Here is a 21714-nt window from a genome sequence, read left to right as displayed (position 1 = left end):
TGTAAACTGAACAGGCTCCAACAAATGGGCAGGTTATTCCCCAGCTCTGCACTTCAACAAATTAATCAACTCAGAATGGACTCTCACATGTTTGTCTCTATAAAATCCTACAGAAAACAGAGAGCCAACCTGATCAAACACACCTGAAGGCTTCGCCGCCCGATAAATGCCAGAGAAGTGCCTTCAGATATAACTGAGGACCTGCGGCCAAAGATTTTCCATTTGTAATTAATCCATTTTATAGTATCTCTAAATTTTATTAATTGTAGCTGCTAGCCATAAGACCGTGATGGGCATTCCTGTATTTTTGGCAGTAAATGATTATTTATATTTTTGTTTATGTTTAAATAAACTTTTTCTATTGCAATTTGGGTTACATTTTATTTAAATATTCACTCTCTCGGAAAACAACTGTGTTGTCCGCAAAGGTGGAAAACTAATGGAAATATCTTTTATCGTAATGTAGTTTGATCAGTAATGGTCTATACTGTGTGAAAAGGATGTATATTGGAACTCGATCATAACAGGAGGAAGGATTTTATGGCCTTATTTTTCACACAATGGTCGAGTTAGTCCATCCCGGAAAGTCGAATTTTTCGTCCAACGAAACAGGCAAAGTGGCCATAAAATGTACGCACAACGCACTGATGCCTTATAGTTCTTAGTTTTGATCAAAAAGAAATTGCAAGCAAGAAAACAAATGGATAACCCTTCGGTAATATTAAACCGTTTTTAGGAACTTATGCCCTCACTGAATCGCGTGTCTTCGACCACTTTGCATTTTTTAACTGTTGGCGTTCTAGAAAAGATTGCTTCGTGAATCGCGATTGGTATGCGTCCTGCTGCTACTCCTGCAAAGACTATCCAAAATGATAGAACAAATCCAAGAATAAGAAATGTATATGAACAATGTAAGGAACCACGATTTGTCTGTTCACCACACAGTTTCCATTTCGTCTCGGTTGCCATGGAAACGTGTTTTACTTTGAGGTGAATCGTGTATTTACTTCGTCAAATATATATTTCTGTTTCGTCATGTTTCTTTAATACGCCAAATTTCTATCAGTTTTTGGTATAAGAATTTGTCAACATACCGGTATTCTCATTCTGAATGGAAAATCCTACAAATATAGTTTTCTTGGTTATTTATTTGTTCGCCATCTCTTTATAATCTCTTCTCGGTGAACTATTCTGAAATTCAATAATGTATTTGGTTTCTCTATAAAACTACTCAAAAATAACCAAAAAAGGAGATACTGATTCCAAGATAGGTACGTCAGTATAAAGTAATATTCCACAAATTTCTGTAATGTCACTCTCTGAAGATTAATTCGCGAGGTATTATATGTTATATAATCGTACTGCGTGATCCAAATAATGTTTGGAAAGCTGAATCCCACAAATGCCCATGCAGATTGTTTAAATTACCGTAATGCAGTTTTAAAATGTTAACTGTCCAGTTTCGCATTTACTCTGAATAAGTGACAGAAAGCTGAAAAGAACAGTGAAAACTAATAGTGGAAATACATTTTCTTTTGAAGTTGTTCAAGTCTGGAGAAGCATCTCAGATTTCCTTTGCAAAATGGAAGAATTCCTTTGGTTTTTGCTAAAAACCATTCGGTGGCACACAGTTGTCAAACAGTAGGTATAACTTTCCATTTTATTATCTAGTTACGCCCAAGATACTCTTTTCCAACTCTCAAGTTCCGAGTTTCTCCATTGCGGGTGTATTTATGTCGTTAACTAATGATTAGATCGTGCAATGGGGAGCAACTAGTTTTCTTCTAGGAGCTTCTCTAATTGAATTATAAATGAAAGTTGCGGTGCGTATGAGTTTCTTTTAGAGCTATTCAACAGCATACGTGCAGTAGAGCAGAAATTAAATTTTTATTAGCCCCTGTTCTAATGGTTACCTTCTACCGTCTTCAGTACAGTTGTTACAGCTCTGCAAATAACCGGAAGGGACTGTGTAGCTTCTTAGTTAGAAAGAGATCCGGTCTTCCGTCCTTATTTTACAGCTTTTTCATTCTTTGTAAATAGGAAATCCAACTTCAAAGTTCCGTGAGGGTAAATAACGAATTTACTTAAATATAACGGGCATCTTTTCATCAAATGATAAATCAGAGTATAAATACTGATACAGTGCACTAAGCGTCGTCTTGCATATTAATTACTTAAATTTAAATGAAAATGTAGTCGGGTAAAAAGTTTCATAATACAAGGGATGATATTAGTTACTGAAAATTATTTAATGGTTTCTAGAAAACCTAGACAACAAAAAATGTTGTTTACAACGTAAGGGGTTCACTGTCTGAATGTCTGATTTAATTTTTCTCTCTGAAAATAATTTGTAAAAATAACTCCAGTAATCAGTTAAGGTATATCGTGAGTTATATTTCACGCACTTTGGCATGTAGTAAATAATTCATGATTTATAAAAAAATAATGAACCGAAATCGTATCCCTGCATCACCATATTGCCCATTTGTTTTTCCAATCACCGCGCTAATACATGCAATATCCACTGATTCAGCTATAATATTCACTATATGGTGTGTATATATTATATACACACCATATAGTGAATATTATATATATATATATAATGTATATATAATGTACATTAAATTTCGTACATAGCACTTGGTCACTTGGTATGTGCCATGTACAAGAAAAAAGTAATTGCCGGATTTCTATTTGTCCCATTTTATTGAAATTAGGAAGGCTCGATAAGTCATTCTAAAAGAGCCAAATATAAAATTCCATGGAAATCTTCCAGCAGGAGTCGAATTATTATTATATGCAGACAGACAGAAGATCATGGTGACGATAACAGGCGCTCTAATATATACTAAAAACGCCTAAAAATGACCTGCCAGTTGAGAATTGGGTCGAGTTCAAACTCCCTTTGGTAGATATTGTTGAAAAAATTTGACCATTTAACCAGGTTTTTTCTCACACTGGCCTTTTTAGGAAAAAAAACGTCGTTAGACGGTCAAAGTACCTCAGTGTTGGTATGGGTAGCGTTTTTCTTTGGTGCCCTAGTGCGTGGCACCGTTGGTAGAATCGATGTCCTACCCATACCGGGTGGAAAAGACCTGAATTAGTCGGTCTCATGCGAGGGTAGCATATTTCTTCTCCCGGAAACTCGGGTTTTTATTCCAGCAAACAAAAAATCGACCACATAACACAGTAATTAATAGTAATTTAGATAAATTTTCAGCATGGTGCATTCCCAAAATATCCAATAAAAATAAATAAAATAAAAATATTCGGGCAGGTGACAACTATTAATCAGTAGGGTACACTGAATCATTATTACGAGTTAAAATCTTGCTGCGATTCAAGTTACAATGTATGAAATTGTTTAAATTTCATTTATAAATAGAAGGTGAAAAAAGGCCAATCTTGCAAACGCATCCCATATAGTAAGTATTATAAATGTCTGATTTTATTCACTTGAGAGAGAGAGAGAGAGAGAGAGAGAGAGAGAGAGAGAGAGAGAGAGAGAGAGAGCATGGCCAGAATTCTCCACTGACATTCTTCCCTGAAGGCAGATTCCCAGTGGAGAATTTATTTTGAGAATTTATTTATTAATATTTTGAGAATTTCTTTCGTTCTGTGATCCTTTTATATTCAAGTTGATTCTGTATTTCTGTGGTATTATGTTAGGTGTGTGTCAAGAGCCACAGAAACTACCATTATGAGGCTTCATTATCACGCCTTTACTGACATAATACACAATATTACGTCAGTTGCTGATATACATAAAACTAACAACAAGAACACGTGCTTCGTGATAATTGAAATTAAGTTGGTCGAACAGAACAAGATCCTAGTAGATAACATCAACTATCGGGATAATGGTGCTGTACAGGCTGAAAACAACATCAAATACATTTCTGGTTCCTAACTAACTAACTGGTTATTTATAATCTCCTTTAGCAAATGGGAAAGCGCGTTTATGAGATCATGTTTCTGTGCATCTTTAATAATTTACTTGTTTACAGTCCTATCTAAACCAAATTTGCATTTCAGACGAGAGATTACTAGTAGATTCTGAAAGAAGCAATCTACCATCCTGAAATAAGCTAATCACTAGTCAAATTATAACTTTCTCCAGTAAAACTACATATTTACAGTCGGATTCAACTAAATTTACATCGCATGAGAAGAAAGAGGTTTAGTATCCTTGTATGGCCGTTTTTATCTCGATTTGCCATTCTGAAATATAGTTATCGTCTCCAGGCTTCATCATTCATATCGAAATAAATGGCAATAAATTGTCGTTTTGCCAGGACTTCTTGTTTATTATTCAAACGCTTTTCCGTATTGACTGGCTCACTCTGTTTTTTAAATTGGATTTCCGATTAACAGTTTCACTTTTCAATGTCATGATTTTCCCAACTCTACCCCACTATCACTCAGATCAACAGGGAATACTTCAGATAAAATCTTACTGTCACGTGCCTCTGTCGACAAACTTGGACAGTTGGTATCTGAAATGACCAGGCCGTCTCCTCTCCAGAGATTATCAGTTTGTAGCTGACGCAAAGCTAATTCTTTTGTCGCAAGCCCTCTGGGAAAGTGCTCGACAGACTGTACAATTTACAAGTAATGTTACTGCTTTGAACTCGCAGAAGCAGTGCATATAGTATATCTCCATGTCTGTCGCATATAAAAAAATACAAGAATGTCGATTCTTCGTTTCTCCAGAGGCTTCTTATTCCTCCCGTTTCGGTTAAAGCCCCTACATAACTACAGACGCTTTAAATGAAGTGATGATTTTCCTCTTGGCTTAGAAAGTTGAATCCATCGAATGTGCCCTTTTAACGAATTATAGTTTTTAAATAGCAACTTACAATTATTTATAAACCCTCTATATGAAAATAAAAAAGATGTCTGGCAAATCTGTTTGGCAACTATGAAACTTATGAAAATAAACTTACATAACTTGACCAATTTGAAATTGAAAGTGTACTTGTCAGTTAGCATTATGGGCTTATTTTTCTGCCTTTAATCTAACGTTTTTAAAGTTCTGAAATGATATAAATAGTATTCAAACGATTTCATTTCTGAAACGATAGATATAGTATCCAAACAATTCAATTTCATATGCTAACTTAACTATTTTTGTATCGTAGCCCTCAGAGTTATACATGTTAAAGGAATATTGAAAATCAGCTGAAAGATAACTTTGTTATTTCTATCTGCAGACTGCATTCATTTACCTCAGCAATTACTTACCCAAAGGACACTAAATTTAAGACCAACAACCTAGCTTAGAACCAATCAATCCATACTTAATTGGCTAATCGTTTTTGGTCATCCAGTTCGCGTCCATACTTATGGACACGAATCGAGGGTTTTTAAACGGTGTGGGGCGACAGAGTTTGTAAAAAAATTTACTAGAAATAAGGGCAATCAAATCCAGCGCAACAGATCGAGTCTGTACATTCTTCATCCGAAATCCGATGTGAATCATCTGATGCATTTCACTTTAATCTGGGTTTAAAGATAAATTAATAAAGGCAATCACTCTGCTGTTTTATCCAGAAATTCCAGTGGATGAGCTTTATATAAATTATATACTTATCGTAGAATATAGAGCCATATCTCATAATGGCATGTAGATGGCGTCTTTTCAACAGAATTCGTTTATGAAATACGCATTTTCGATAAAATTTCATATTTTATAGTACATAACCAGTGTGCTATCGCTACATGCCACCTATTAAATTTAGATCACGTCGTTTCCATAGCAACCCAAGAAAGAGGTGTCAAAACATTTCGCAAATTGGTATAATTGAGTTCTGGTGCATTGCACTTATGACAGTTTCTAATGCCCCCTGACCACTCTGCAAAAATCAGTGGGATTATCACCGCTATATGAGCATCGAGAGCCAGATGTTTTAAAATCATCAGCTAACGAAGCGGATAATTATCTTTAGGAAACCACGAATAATAGGGGTTTCGCGCGCTGTATTGATCAAATTTTCCATTGTTTTCTTTGAGAATTAATCTCGATAAAGTCCCAGACTTCAAAGTGTTGTAATCTCTTTTCAGTGTTTTGACAGAGATCAGATGGGCGTTCACTTTTATTTTGTGATGATAGTTTCCAAACTAATTTAATGTTCTGTCATTAATTAGAAAGGATTGTTAATCACAACTCATTAATATTTCTTAATTATATTTCACCTGTGAGCATAATGAGTTGGGTCGTCTGATCGCTCAAAATAAAGAATTTCCGTTAGCCATTAATTAAGTTCATTCACTTTTTTTGCCCTCTGTTTAATAAAGTCAAAATTGCATGGTACGAGTAATAAACAAAGGTAACAAAGCAAACTTCAAGCTGGGAAAAATTCCATATACGTGAAATAAACATTTGAATTCCAATTTACAACCCTCTGAAACTTCTCAAGTAACTCAGGGAGGATCGAATAATTAAATTTCTCTAACGTATCGGAATTAAAACACTAAGAAACGAACAAAGTTAGCTGATTTTGCAATTAAATTCCATTAAATAATTAGCGGAATTCTTATTTTTCTGTAATAAATACGAATTAACAGACCTTTCTAAATGAACATCTGTTCGCTTTGTTTAATCAAATCTCACATCTGAATATTTATTAATTTATACTGCAACTGTTTTGGTAATTGTTTCTGCTACTTAGATCGGCTAAAATGAAACAATAGCTACTGGTTAGAAGATGAAAATCACCTTAGAAAAGAAAAATAAATAAACATTAAATTACACTCGGTGGATTATTCATTAAATTTATTGGCAATATTGCCTCCTCCTTCCCGTGTAGCAAGGAAATCGAACAAATTACCACATTTCCTTGTTACCCTTTAGCAAGCGAAGATACCTAACGAATCTAAATGTGAAATGATAATAGCTATCTGAAAGACACGTAAAGCATCATAACAACGGCAATGACATTCATATAAAAAGACCAACGAATGTTCACTATATATCTGGGTGTGCCAAGGATGATGGTCACATTCTATACAGAAATACAATAACAAATACTGTATAAACGAAAACAAGATATATACGCATACAGTAAATAGATAATACATAAAATAATACAAATATCTATAGAGAATAAGCTCACAATCAATAATCATCCGTCTCACTGCTCATATCATCTTTAAAATGTTATTAAATGCAACTTTAGAATGACATTATATAAAACTAGCCTGTTCTCTTTATTCCAATCATTCTTAAAAATTATGGCTCTTTATATGTTGCAACTAATTAAGAGTTCTTCACTATACCAGTCTCTTCAATCACCCATGCTAACCGTAACCGAAAGAATGCATTTAGTTCAAACGTTGAATATCTGCCTATAAGTAGATCACTGAGTATCTGCCTATAAGTAGATCACTGAGTATCTACTTCCCACGATTTGCCTCCTATAGTTGAGATCCTCACTAAATTTGTTTGGATCAGTTTCCAACCTGTTGTAAAAATTGAGTGTTGGATGGGAAGAAGCTTTTCCATCCATCAGTATTGTTTATGATACTACAAAGAGTCAGGATTGGATCTCTCGACTATTTTTGACAATGGGCCCCTCAACGAGTTTCCGAATGTAAAGAATTAATAAGTACGGGAATGAGTCCAGGCAAAACCAGGATGTACCTCGCTAACATGAGCTGCATCCGTGTAGGGTGTTCAAGTTGGTTAACAGAACTCACCATGATACAGTGAAAATAATTGTTGCAATCCTGTTTAAGGAGCATAATACCCAGTATTCGAGACCGAGAAAAATTTTGATATGGTGTGACACTGAAGATCATATCGTGGAGGCATGCATTGGTATTTATGTAATGCATCGTTATATGTATTCATTTGCGAATAACGAATTTCTAATCCTCCACAAACTTATGTCTCACAGCCCACAGTGGAGCTAAATCTTAGCCCTTACCCTTGCAAAGGGAATTTAGTAGGTTAAACTGTCGCTGTGGCAATTTGCCAACTTAACTATAGTTTTCCATTAATTTCTATTGTTATTTCGTATTTTTCTTCTTATTAGTAAACGCTGTCTACGATCCGATTTTGTTGGATTTAACTGTCGTCCTCTGTCTTCAAGATTAAACTCCTGAATTTGCGAGTTAGCTTGCCAAATAATCTCTGCGATTTAGGTACGGTTTATAAAAATTATGAATATTTTAATATCATCACCATAAGTAATATTGTTGTTGGAGGAACGATCCCAAAGCCACAGTGAATTACAAGGCCGAAATCACACCACCTTATGGGGCATCCAACTACGCTGGTATGCAAAACTTAAGGACCAACACTATTTCTAAAGGCGCCTCCGAAGCCAGGTGGGAAGGAGCAGCAGTGCGTAGCACACGCTTCTTGATTAGACCGGGGTTCGAGCCCGTCACCACCATATACGGAGGATGCGGAAAGGTCAGGGAATGGCCACCGCATATCCCGGAGCAATATGGCCTTAGTTGCTAATGCTCCTAAAAACCAAACAACAACAACAACTATTTCTAAAGGTTACAACCACAAAATCAAACGAAACAACTTGTGGCGATTTGCATAACTGTGGCCGTTCAGGAGAAAGCTGGTGCACATGAAAAATTTTGAATCATGATGAGAGGGCTCAACATAAACAGATAAAAGCAGCAGTTCAGCAGTTATGTGCAAATTACCGAATGGTGAGCACGATTGTTGCAGACGTTCGATTAGTTTCATACAGTGCTACAGACAACGAAATGGCCAGTAGACAACATCTGGATGACTTTACCCAGGGTCCAATAATGAGGAAGGTCGAAGTGCGGCTGCAGAGTTCTGTATCGCCCATAGCTTCGTCTCACGTGCGTGGTCGGCCTTCAGAACGACAGGTACAGCTGTTCTAAGAACCAGTGGTAGTCGTTTACGAAAAAAAAACGACCAATGGCGTCTGCTATATACTCCTACAGGCCAAGAGAGACCGACACCAGACAGCGAAATCCATTGCAAACCAGGAGCACAGGATATCGCGGTTTACTGTGGCCAGGAGACTCCACAAAGGTGGACTGTTTGCCCGACGGCCAGTACGCTGTGTCCCTTTAACACCTGCCCATCGGAGACACCGTTTACAGTGGTGCATCGAACACAAGGACTGGATAGCAGCGCAATGGGGTAAGGTACTCTTTACTGATGAGAGTAAATTCAGTCGAACAAAGGTATCAACAAACTTATCAACATTATTATTGATAAGTTTGTTGATACCTTTGTTCGACTTATCGTACTTATCAACATTATCAACTAAGTCGAACTTATCAACAACATTGTTCTAAGTATGGACAAGAGGTGCAAAGCGCGCATCGACATTAGGGGTGGCCATATCTCCTACTGAGGACCACCTCTTCCCTTTGTTCCATTTTTGGCAGTGATGCATCTGTATCATGGCAGCCAGTGCTGTGTTGCCATTTTTGAATAAAGTCCCTCTGTACCGTTTTGTTTCCATTGTTGTGTAGGTGTTGTTTCCTTCATCATTTCTGTACCTCACGAGGTTCCTTTCGTATGCTTTTCCCATATCCAGGTCACTCCTATGAGAAGCTACAGGTGAAAACCTGACTGGTCCTTAAGTTTTGCACACCAGTGTAAGTCGAACTCATTTGAAAGTTTTGGAAGATTTAACAATCCTTTTTCTGTGTATCAGTATATTGTGCGCCCATACTGAGTAAGCTGCCATTAATGCCGTAATAGAATTCCAGTATTAGTAGAAGAGCTGAGATCAAAATATTGTCATAGGTTTCTTCACAACCAGAAAGATTTTGTCAATTTGTGCTCTGCCATTGGGGTTATTTTGAATTCCAAATAAGCTTGCCATGAGACAATCACCGAAATTAACCTATCTGACCCTGCAAAACCAGAGGCGAAACTGTAAACTATAAATTAACGGCCATGTCACCGTGTCATTTTAACCATTATACCATGCCAACCGTTGAAGCTGACAACGCCACTAAAACTATAAGGCATTAATATATTGTCTCACTAACTGAGCATATATTTGGTTGATTTTCGTGTTTGCTGGACGAAAAATTACTGAATCAGAATTGTTTTCTGGATACCATTTCCTCTATCAGTTTGCATGTTCTTAGAAGACAAACTTGTCTCGAGCATCTTTTTCACATTTCTGTTAGAACTAATTATGGTAAATATCACTAAAATACCAAAACTTATTTCCGATCTCAATTTGGATCCGTTTTCTTTGGATTCTGACGCTTTTATTCATTACTATTATTTTTTATTCCCTTTTATTTATTATTAGTCTAATATTCAAGAGTATTTTTTCGATATTATGATTTATTTAATTATTATTATTATTATCTGTTTATTTCACAAATTGAAATCACCCCGAGAGGGATTTATATATTTATAGTTTTGTTGTTATTCTTTATAAAATGTTACTGGGATTTCCTGTTTTACATGCACTTATAATTTTTAAAAAAATCGCGTTTCGGAGATTACAATCACTCAGCTCTCGCTCTAGACCGGCTAACCCAGCCACGTTGTTGAAGAGCCCATACAATTCCTTGCGCCATTGACAGGATTCGAATCCAAGTGTTTCCACTGGGCGCAAGAGGACAATCATTATAACCGCTGTGCCACCCGAGGTTAATTCCAGAGGTCACATGACAGACAGACGGCAGTACCAGTCAAAGGTAGTATATAAAACGCATGACATTAAATAACAGGCACTAGAGAAGGAGCTGGACACCCAAAATCAATTTTTGGAAACATTGTATACCAAAAGAAGGCAGAACATAACGCGATTATTCATCCCAGGCCATGTAAAGCACTACTAATGATCCCTGGAGCATGTATCGACAATTTAGCAGAAGTGGCAGAAACGGATAGCGAGAAAAATCGCAATGGCATCTTTAATTGTCTGATCGGAGAAATAGTTGACAGAACTTTGAAAAGTAGTCCAATGCTTTTTCATTCAGAGCGCAATTCACGAACATATTTACGATGATTTATTTGCTGTTCGTAAACCGAAGCTGTCATCACAATGTCATCGTCAACATCACCACCTATCATGGTGCAGAAAACAGACCATTGCGCATTTCAGCAGTGGCAGAACGTGAACAATCACACAACACAGTCCAGGAGTCGAATGGAGATGTGGCATATGTCTAAATAACTGTTTTATCGAGGCTGTATTGCACAATCAAGTTCAGTATAGTAGTGTGATTGTAAGGGCATGTTTCACATGGTTTATAATTGATCCATTGTTTATTGATGAAACTATTATTCAGCTATTTATTGTGACATTGTGAACTATTTTTCCATGATTGTATTGCTGCAGTTCTTTGAAGAGGGTAACATTGTTATCAGCAAGACAGTATCTGTGTCATGAAGCATATTCTATTCAGGACAATCATTTTTAGAAGAATTTAATGTGGTGAACTTGAACCTGATATTTCTACCCAAAGCCCAGATCTAAATATAAATGAACATTTTGAGATGTTTTTCAACTGCAATTGAAAGCTAGAAGTAAGAGAACTCGCTCAAGTAGAGAACTAGCTATAGCCTAACGAAAAGAAGAAGATTCCTGTCAATAATAACAATAACTTTCTAAAATCATAAATTATGTTTCGAGAATCTGAAACATTGACTTGAAATTCATGAAAAACCTCTGTTTTAAAATATTTGATTCTTGCAATTTTTTTCCACTGACGATAACATTCATTTATGCCTTAACTAAGCTACACACAAAGTGATATCGAAAAATATCCACGGGTTTCAAATTCTCCAAGTAACAAATTTAAATATTGCACATTTCATACGTTCCATAGATCGATTCAAATAAGAACCATTGGTTTTTCAGAAAAAATTTAAGACATCTCTGAGAAAATGCTGATGATGATATTACGAAATCGAAAGACAAATATAGCCATTACACTAAAAGAACAGCGTTCTCATTTTTACAATGTGGTTATTTGATTTTAGAAAATGTCTGATTTGTCGTGATAACGATGGGACGAATATACATCAATCCTCGGTAAAAATGTGAGCAGAGAAGAAAACGAAATGACAAAAAAATATAATAATAAATGGATATCTCTCTCTCTCTCACACACACACACACACACATACACACACATCATATAAGTGATTACAGTGATTTTGCTTTTTACGACCTTCAGAACCTCATAGCTTAAGAGTATTCTACAGTTGTCATTTATAATGACAGTTTGGAATAACTTCCAAAAATAGAAAGTGAGTTTATGAGAGATCATATGTATTTCTTTGTTTTCCCCCGCTGATAACTGTTATATATTTTATGTATATGTTCAAGCACGGCGGCCCCCAGAACGTCTGTTCAAATCCGCCTCTTATCACTATATTTTTACAGACTTGGAGAGACCTCCAAACACTGAAAAGGATTGTAGCCCGAAAACAAACACTTGGGCCTCAAAAATAACTACCAAACTTAATGTGAGTCTCAGCAATTCAGTTGCTAACAAAACAGTTCGGCGAGAACTTAAAAAAGCTCAATTTTTTTAGCATAGCCGCATTTGCCGAGTAAGGAACACAAAACTGGATAGTTAATGATTGGAAACGTTATACTTTCAGACTAATCGTCATTTACACTTTTTCCAACATCAGGGATAATTTAAGTTCGGCGAATGCCAAAGGAAGCGCATCATCCTGACTGAACGGGCGAATTACCCCCCCCCCCCGAATACCTTAATATTTTAAGTGACCGGGTTCATCCCATGGTGGAAATGTCCTGTCCTTTGGAAGACGGCATTGTTAAAATTAATTCCCAAACCTGGTACTCCTATCTCTGCTAAGGACTATTGCGTTATTGTCCAACTTGGGTAAAACTCTTGAGCGACTTATTGCTGCCCGTCTAGGTTGTCTATTTACTGAACGCTCATTAAAGTCATCATCGCCATCTCGTGATACCTGTACGAAAGCCAGTTTGGCTTTCGCACAGGCCGTGGAACTGAGGAGGCCTTGGTTGAACTTCGCTCCAGAGTAAACAATTGCACTTTCAAATATGCTATGGCTATTTTCGTAGATTTCTCTGGAGCCTTTGACTCCCTTTGGTGGGACAGCTTCTTTGCTCGCCTCAGGGCTGCTCGATGCTCCTCACAACTCTACAACTTGCAACTACTTTCTCCACCGTACAAGTCATTTCTGGAACTCAGCAACTTAGTCGTTCTGTCTCTCGAGGATGCCCACAAGGTTCGGTGCTTGGTCCACTATTCTGGGATTTGGTTCTAGATGACTGGCTTCTCCATTCAACTCCCAATGCTTCTAAAATAGCATATGCCGATGATCTAACCCTTCTTGTCCTTGGTAATTCTCGTGCTTCTTTGGAAAGTACTGCCAGTAGCATTATGAATGATCTATGCTCTTGGTCCGGTATTAATAAACTTACCATTTCTCCTAACAAAACTAAGCTTCTTTATCTTAAGAGCAACCTTAACATTTTCAGGCCTCCGATTGTTAAACTTTTTGGTCGTTTTCTCTCTCTCTCTCTCTCTCTCTCTCTCTCTCTCTCTCTCTCTCTCTCTCTCTCTCCATGGTTGACTCGCATAAATTTTTAGGTATTATTCTAGATCGTAAGTTTTTTTTAAGCTTTCGCTATTCTTTTCTAGTCTAGATCGTAAGTTAAACTTTCAGAAACATATCTTGCACCTTCATGATAAAATAGCCAAGTATACGTCTATGCTTGTCAGTCTTTCGCATCAGTCCTGGGGTATTAACCATCATACCCTTCGTCTTTTGTACAAACTGGTGTTTGTTCCGATTTGTACCTATGGCGCTGGTGCCTGGCTTTAGTATACCAAGAAAATTCCATACACTCTTCTCTATCCAAAGACGTATGTTCTTAATGATGAGTCGTACCTGTCGCACTGTCTCGACAGCTGCGCTCCAGGTTTCAAACGGTTGCCTACCTCTGCATCTCCAAATCGCTTATCGAAGTTTTTGCTATTACCATAGACATGCCATTTCAGTTGACTTTTTAGACTTCACTGTTAATATCCACTGCGATCCTAAAACCGAAAAAACTCGTTGCTGAAACCACCTGGTTCAACTCTGGCAAGATCGGTGGTCTTCTTCTTCAAAAGGTATGGTCACAAGAAAATTTATTCCATCTGTGTCCTTTGCCTTACAAAGGTCTATTCTAAAATGGTTCAGTCCGAGTCTCCGCACTCTTTTTCTTCTAACTGGTCATGGTTCCCTTCGTGCTAAACTTGCAATGTTTAACCTGTCTGATTCACCCCTCTGTAACTGTGGCAGCCCAGAAGACTGGTAGCATGTTCTTTTCACCTGTCCATATTATTTGGATCTTCGTCAGCCTCTGTCTACTCTGTGTCAATCATTCTCCCCAGGCAATGAGTCTTCTCTCTTGGACTCCAAAGAAAAATTATCTACTGCAAGATTTTGCACATAAAGCCTTTGCCAGACGTGGACAAATCACCAGTAGTGCCCCAATTTCAGGAACTACTCTTATTCCAGCTCTACCTCCAATCCAGACCAGCATCTCTATCATCGCCATCTCGTGATACCACCACTATCGTCACTACGACCTTTTTTTTTTTAACTCAAGTGCCATCTTCACCACCATCTTCGACTTAGACAGTTGGTTAACAAACGTGTATGAAACCGAGTGCCATCACTGTGTCTCCTTGACTTCTATTTCCTGCTAACCTCAGGCTGGTCCTGAGGCGGGGTTCGCATCCGTACGCTGGTGCAGGATGATTTTTTTTAATTATTATTATTTTTTTTTTTTCATTTTATTAACTTATTTTTATCTCTATTTTTACTGAATTTTATTTTATTTTATTATTTTTTTCACTTATTTTTATATTATTTAATTTTTTTCACTTATTTTTATATTATTTAATTTTTCTGATTATTTTATTATTTTTTAAATTTATTGTTAAAATTAACTTTATTTGCTTATACTTTGAATGATTTCGACATTCAGTACGTGACACTCAAGGTTTGCTGCGGTTCACCCTCAGTTGTGGCCCGCCTCCTCGCGGCATAGACGGGTATCAGGACGCACCACCCTAGTACTTGTTGCTTCCTGATAGCAAAGCGGCCAGAAACAATTAAACAACATAACAAACACATACACGGCACAAACATAGCATAACACACATTTCTGGCCTTTCTGCATAGTTTTTATAACATCACAGTGTACCACGGCGGAGTTGAACTAGCGTTTGGGAGCAGCCTTACATAAGATGCTATGCATGTCTACATATCATCCCATGGTGAAAATGTTGTTTTCCAGAAACGATATCATGTTTCAAGATGGTAATGCTCCAACTCACACAGCCAGATGTGTTCAATCTTAGGTTTAGGAACATGGAACTGAGGCTAAGCATCTCTCATGGACTGCACAATCACCAGACTAAAATATTATCGAACCACTACGGGCATATTTGGAAAGGAGAGTGAGAAGCAGATTTTAAAGCAAAGGATGGTCCAAAACCATATTAATAAAGTCTTATCAAAGGCGTTTCCATTATTTTTTTTATCCCAGTGCATTGTAATGTTCTTTTACATTCCCTTCCCTTTTTTTTTTTTTTTTTTTTTTTTTCATTTTAATGACGTATTCATCCTAACGATCCTGAAACATTTTATTCCGTTTTTCCTGAATAGTTTTAGGAAGTCATGCTTCTTCCTTTAGAGAAGTTTGAGGAAAGTACATAAACACGCGACTTTTAATTACAAGAGTTTACTTAAACTACTTTTATATTCAATTATAAATGCATAATGCAATAATAAAAGAAGTGTTAAATGATCATACTGCAATTATCAAAGTATAATTTCTAGTGGCTTAATTCTTCCAGAGATGACTCTTTAATTGTACACGGAACGCCCCATCGAATTACAGTTTAGTTCCAGTTCTGTGCAATCTCAAACCTTGCTTTTCTCTCATTACGGTCTTTGTTCCTGAGAACCACCTTCCTCGAATAAATATTTAGTAATTCGGTTTTCCGTAAGTGGTCCTTTAATGTTCGTTTTGTTTCTTGTTGCTTTATTCGTTTAAACGGATGACTCCAAAAGGAGAAACCTTGGAGAATCTAACTGTTAATGAAAACGAAATATCCAATAAGCATAAAAGGTTCACTAATTGTGAATAGTCCTCACTTTCCTTTAATTACGAGAAAACTAAAAAAAAAAAAACATCCACACAGGACATACACAGATTAAAGTCATTAAATTGCGAGAGTGGAATTCAACAGAAAATGTATCTTTTGTATGAGCTTAGCTTCTTTCAGGATGCCACGTTTTGCTAAATAAACAACTAAATTAACCTTAAGGGTTTCTTAAAGATAATTTAAATAATGACTGAATTTTTTCTTTACTTTCCATAAATTATGAGTCAACATTTAAGGTAAAAAAGTTGACATTCTCTGGCTGATGGCTAGCACAAATTTTATCTGCAATTTACAAAGTCACTTTATTATCTTTTCGATTTTGAAATAAGATATCAATGGTTTTACATATAAACTTTCCTTTGAAGATAAAATTTTAAAGGTTACCTTAAAATACCTGATAAAAAGGGTAGCTTCTTTTCATGTGCTAAAATAACACGGATGTGTTATTTTTATGCATTATTTTTTCAGTAAAATTTTACTTCAAACATTTAACTAATAACATTTGAAATCTTAAAATTTTAACTGAATATTTTTCTATTTGTTTTCGAAATTATACTGTCATATTTCCTTTAAATGAGACATGTGGGTTAAATATACGCTTAGACAAATAAGATAATTATCCAGCAAGGTCTGCAAGGCCTGGAAATTACTGTTTTTGGGCGAAGGGGTCATTATTTGAAAAGTTTATTCTGGCCATCATTCTGTAGGGATCTGTGCACTATTATTTTGTTTAGGGATATAAATCTATAAATTTATGATGTCATCGGATATTCTGAGCACTTATCTTCACATGAAGTTCCATTTTATGTGCCTTACTTTAAATAAAATTTGGCTGTTTCTTGAGAAGAAATCTGACGGATTCATCTGGTAAAAAATCATTCTTCCATTACAAAAATTTATCAGTATTGATGAATCATTAAATAAACAGAATTTTGTTTCTATCAACAGAACGAATAACTTGTGAAAAGTTGGATTGGATTGTTAAGAGTTCACACGAGGCAAGAGGGACCATGAAATAAGGTGGACAAATGGAATCATTCCAAGTTTAAAAACCCACAGAGGAAATAATGCGTTTTGTCCATCGCTACTAAATAAAAATTCCAGCCTACTGAGATGCTCCACTATTTAATTGATGTTAATGCCGAAATCGTTGGAAACGGTTCAAATTTATATTTATTTCAAAAGGATGAGAAATTAATTTTCTAAAGGTGTCAGAAAACTCTCGACTTACCGCTTTTTACATATTTTGGAGTCCTACTGACAACCACAATGAAGAATCATAATAGTAACACTATTTATATCACAATGATGAACATCAAAGCCATCTGGAGCTGTTCATACCAGTGGAATTAGCCAAAATTGGATTTTCTGCTGGATTTCTAAAATGATATTTTATATTATTGGTTCGGCTACCTGTCACAAGTACAGGTACCTTATTTCATCGCAAGATTTGATCAATATATAATAGCATTAAAAGAATTTGCGCCTTATGTATAAGACGCTTCCAAGGTGTTTTTGGTTAAATATATAACCAAATAATAATCGTACCCGATCAAATAAGACCACGAATAAAAATAAAGAAAGCAAACATCGCAGATATATTTCACGCTTCCTTTGGCGGATTCCTTCTATAAAACTTCAACGTGTCTTCTTTATTAGCATAGCAAACATTTTGAAAAATCTAAACTTATTTTCACAAGCTTTCATCGATCACGCTCGCTGTTTAAATCAAACCAGAAAGCTTCGTAAGAAGAAATCCACTTATAAGGCGCACTTCCATTATTTCCTGTTATTCACGAAGAAATGTTAAACATATCTAAGACATCATTTGTCGAAATCTTATTACAGAACTCCATCCTATTGATTAAAAGGCAAAATTGAGGCAGTTTCCGAAACCGTTGTGTTGACTGATTCTAATTTAGATTACCTAAATTGACCACATCCTTCTTCCCATAAATAATTTCCTTCACCAAAAAAGAAATTTCCTTAAAAAGCGACTGCTTCTGAAGTATATATATATCGAAAAAAAGATAGTAGTTAATTTAATGTTGTTATTCATTAGAACACTGAACGAGGAAGACAAGTGAATAATTATGAAATTCATTAGGGTTCTTTTTGGAGAAAAAAAATTGAAATTAGTTTTTAATTCTTGATAAGCGTGGCAGTTGTTCTAGTTGTCTAAGAATTTCCTACTTCAAAAAGAAAGTATGAATACAATTAGCATCTATTTATCAAGGAAGCATCTTTTTATCGGATGGAAATTCTGTACATTTTTAGAGACTTAAGAAAACTTAAAAATGGGAGTTCGTATTATCCGATGCAATTGTGATTAAATAAGATGAGATATACAATTAAATTTATCAGGATTTTAATGAATTGAAAGAGCAGTGTTTTGATTATGCATTTGCTTTCTTAAACATGCGAAGCACCTCCGAAATCTCTGATGGAGTAAATTAAGCTTACTGTTAGTAAATGATCATATACTTTGTGACTTCGAATATGTGATGCAGGTTTAAATATGCACGACACCACGTACTTTTCGGTTACGAATATTACTTGAAAAAGGAGGGGAGAAAAAAAAAAGGAAACTGCTTCCCCAGGTGAGGCTCGAACTCACAACCTCGGCATAACTCACAAGTACTGTCTTATAAGTACCGCGCGCTAACCAATTGCGCCACTGGGGACGAACAAAAGATAGTTCAAAGCGGAAAAGAAATTGAGTTAAAATTCATTATTTAAACAATTTCGTTTACCAGTTTTTGAAATAGTTTGTAATCGTTATAAAATCTTTCTGTTAATTCAGAAAGATCTTTAATGGATTGTATAATTCCGTCTTTACCATTAAGTGAGTTAGACTCCCCAACTTCGCCATCTCCATGAACATCATAGAACGTGTTTAATGAGGAACGATCACGTACATTATGGATTCTTGTTTGCCAATAGTCTAGTAATTTATTGTAACACGAGCGTGGCAATATAATCAATCGGAATTATGCTTCTGAGCTCCCTTGTTGTTTGTTCTGGACGTTTTAAATAATCATTCACTGTTTAATAATAGCTTTAATTTCTTCATTCATCTGTGACCACAATTTTGGTGAACGTATTATTAATAGTGAGTGAGAGAGATGATGATGATGAGTAAGCAGTGAAGGTTAAATACTATGAAATTAGCCACATTGAAATTACATGACTGTTTATTGGAAAATGTTTTCTAGTGTAAAGATAAGTAAAGTTCCTGTGGTTGACAACATATACCAAGAAATTTCGAGGGCAGCGGCGAGGGAGTGTTGTGAACATTAGGATTAATCATAGGGTATCTTTAAACTCCAGAGAGATTCCTTTGGGTTGAAGAAGGTGCCAATATATCGGCAATATAGTGTGGGCAACGGTGGGTCTCATTTGAGACCCAACGGCTAAAAGACCAGATGAACAACGGTACAAAATATTACACACCACAATATCCACACACTTTTAAACCTCTGGCCTGTACAGTGTTCTGTATCACACCACAATGTATACTACGCGGAGATGGGGGAAACCCCTGATGCCGTTAGACCCTAAATACACTATACACATATCGGCAATATATAAAAGCGATGTGGATAACTACAAACAGGGCTATCTGACTGCTGTGGTAGGGAAAGTCATGAGTGTAAGGATTATTCGTGCAGCACAGAGACACTTATTTCAGGGAACAGAGCTGAGTTGGATGTAGGAATGATTCGATATTTGGATTAGCAAAGTACTTGATCAAGTACCTCGGGAGAAGTTATTGTATAAGCTGGACATATTGGGACAACAGAGAAGATTCTGAGATGGATTGTGGATTGCACGGTGGCTGTGGGCAGAGAGTTGAAATTAATGGTTCCTCTTTCATATTGAGCTAATGCAAAAAGTGGAGTTCCGAAGAATGGTATTGAAACTACAGTTATTTCTGATTTTTTTAAACTATATCGACCAGGATAGTGTGTACAATGTCAAAATTTGAATGAATTCCATAATCAATTTTTATTTCATAATCGATTATTTCAATAATCTAAATCGGTTATGCCGATCATAACCGATTACTTTACATAAATAATTATAATGTCACAGGGATTCACTTTTTATTATTGACATGTAACTCATCTTATTGTGGACAGTTTAACAGAACATAAAGAGGACTCAAATAATTTCATCTTCTGTTGCAGTTTCTCCATTCAAGGAAACCATTCCATGAGAATGGAAAAAAACGAAGTTTAGTGAAGTGGCAGGACCTCTACGTAGATGCATAACGAGTGAGACAAACGAGAAAGTCACTCCTCCGAGAGCCTTGCAGCCGATTTCATTTACGACCGCACGCATAGACCCGTTGATGTTCCAGAGGACTATTTCCTGCGCCCTTGGTGTTGTTCAAAGAAAGAAGATTCAGATGTTTAAGGGAACATCTGAATCGCGAGAAATCTGTTTGACAGAGAGAGATCCTATTGAAGCGTAATCATAAGTAGGCCGCCGTAGCCTAGTTGTCAGGCGCGCGGGTGCATAACTACACGTGCCTTGAGTGACCGGGGTTCAAGCCTGTGACTGCTGAATACGGTGCTGGTTCTTGTATTCTGTTTATCTTGTGAACTCCTTTTGACCGTTTGGTTGTCCCGGAGTATAAACAGAAAATGTATTTATTTATTATAAAAAGAGAAGATCCCTCTTTTCCACATGTTGACTTGCAGAATAGTGATGCCTAATACTCTTGCCACTGATGTGTTTGTGACATGACGAGGAAGCAGAGACTTCCAGGAGGCCCATATGAAGAACCCAGCTCTTCATTGGAAACAATTTTGTCCGTTGTTGGTGCAGCTGACGCCGGTGTCCCTGCACCATACAGGATCGGTTAGGCTGATGCAAGATGTGATATATATTTTTGCAGAAGTCTGCACTTTGATCGAAGAGCAGTTTAGAGTAGGACCACATTCCAAGATTGCAATGCGCCGAAACATTTTGGATGTCGATACCTTCGATAGTAGAGACAAAAGTAAGGGATCACTTCGATGAAAATATGACCTACTCTGATTTCTTTCAGTTGATTGACAGGTTGAAAACAGGACGATAATTCACGAAATCGTCCATATTTTGATTAATGTTGACCTTAACTTTTTTTTTTTTTTATTATTATCTGTTTATTTCCATAAGGAAACCACCCCGGGACGGCAAAGTGCCAGGAGGGTGCTAAGTACATATCAGGGTACGAGATACTACGTGCAGTGGGTTACATATACTGAACACGTAGTCTCGTACCGAAATATTATATACACATTTTATGTTTAATATATACAGTATTTACACATTAATCATTCTGTACAAACATTCTACAACTCATATTGTTTTGAGCACAGAATTAAAAAAAAACTGTCATATTAAAGCCACGCAAAAATTACCTCATCTTCCCATGTGTTTTATGTCTGTAAATTGTATGTGCTCTCTGGTCTGCTTTTCTATTTTTATAGACACACTTCGTTCTGTGTTTATTGCACTGCAAAAGACAGGCACGGTAGTTTTTTTTTTTTTTATGAGAACCCCAAACACGAGAGGTAT

The 21714-nt window shown here is 36.4% G+C and overlaps 1 non-coding gene across 1 annotated transcript; it reads right to left on the bottom strand.

Moving 5' to 3' along the window:
* Positions 1–18738: 18738 nt before the first annotated feature.
* On the bottom strand, positions 18739–18830 carry TRNAI-UAU (transfer RNA isoleucine (anticodon UAU)). Its single transcript is given in 2 exon segments — positions 18739–18774; positions 18793–18830. It is a non-coding gene; the product is annotated as a tRNA-Ile (tRNA).
* Positions 18831–21714: the final 2884 nt, after the last annotated feature.

This window comes from Mastigoproctus giganteus, chromosome 2 (genome assembly GCF_048544385.1).
Source record: "Mastigoproctus giganteus isolate SK-2022 chromosome 2, ASM4854438v1, whole genome shotgun sequence".
In the NCBI taxonomy this organism is placed as follows: Eukaryota; Metazoa; Arthropoda; class Arachnida; order Uropygi; family Thelyphonidae; genus Mastigoproctus; species Mastigoproctus giganteus.
This window is presented reverse-complemented; position numbering and strand designations above follow the sequence as displayed.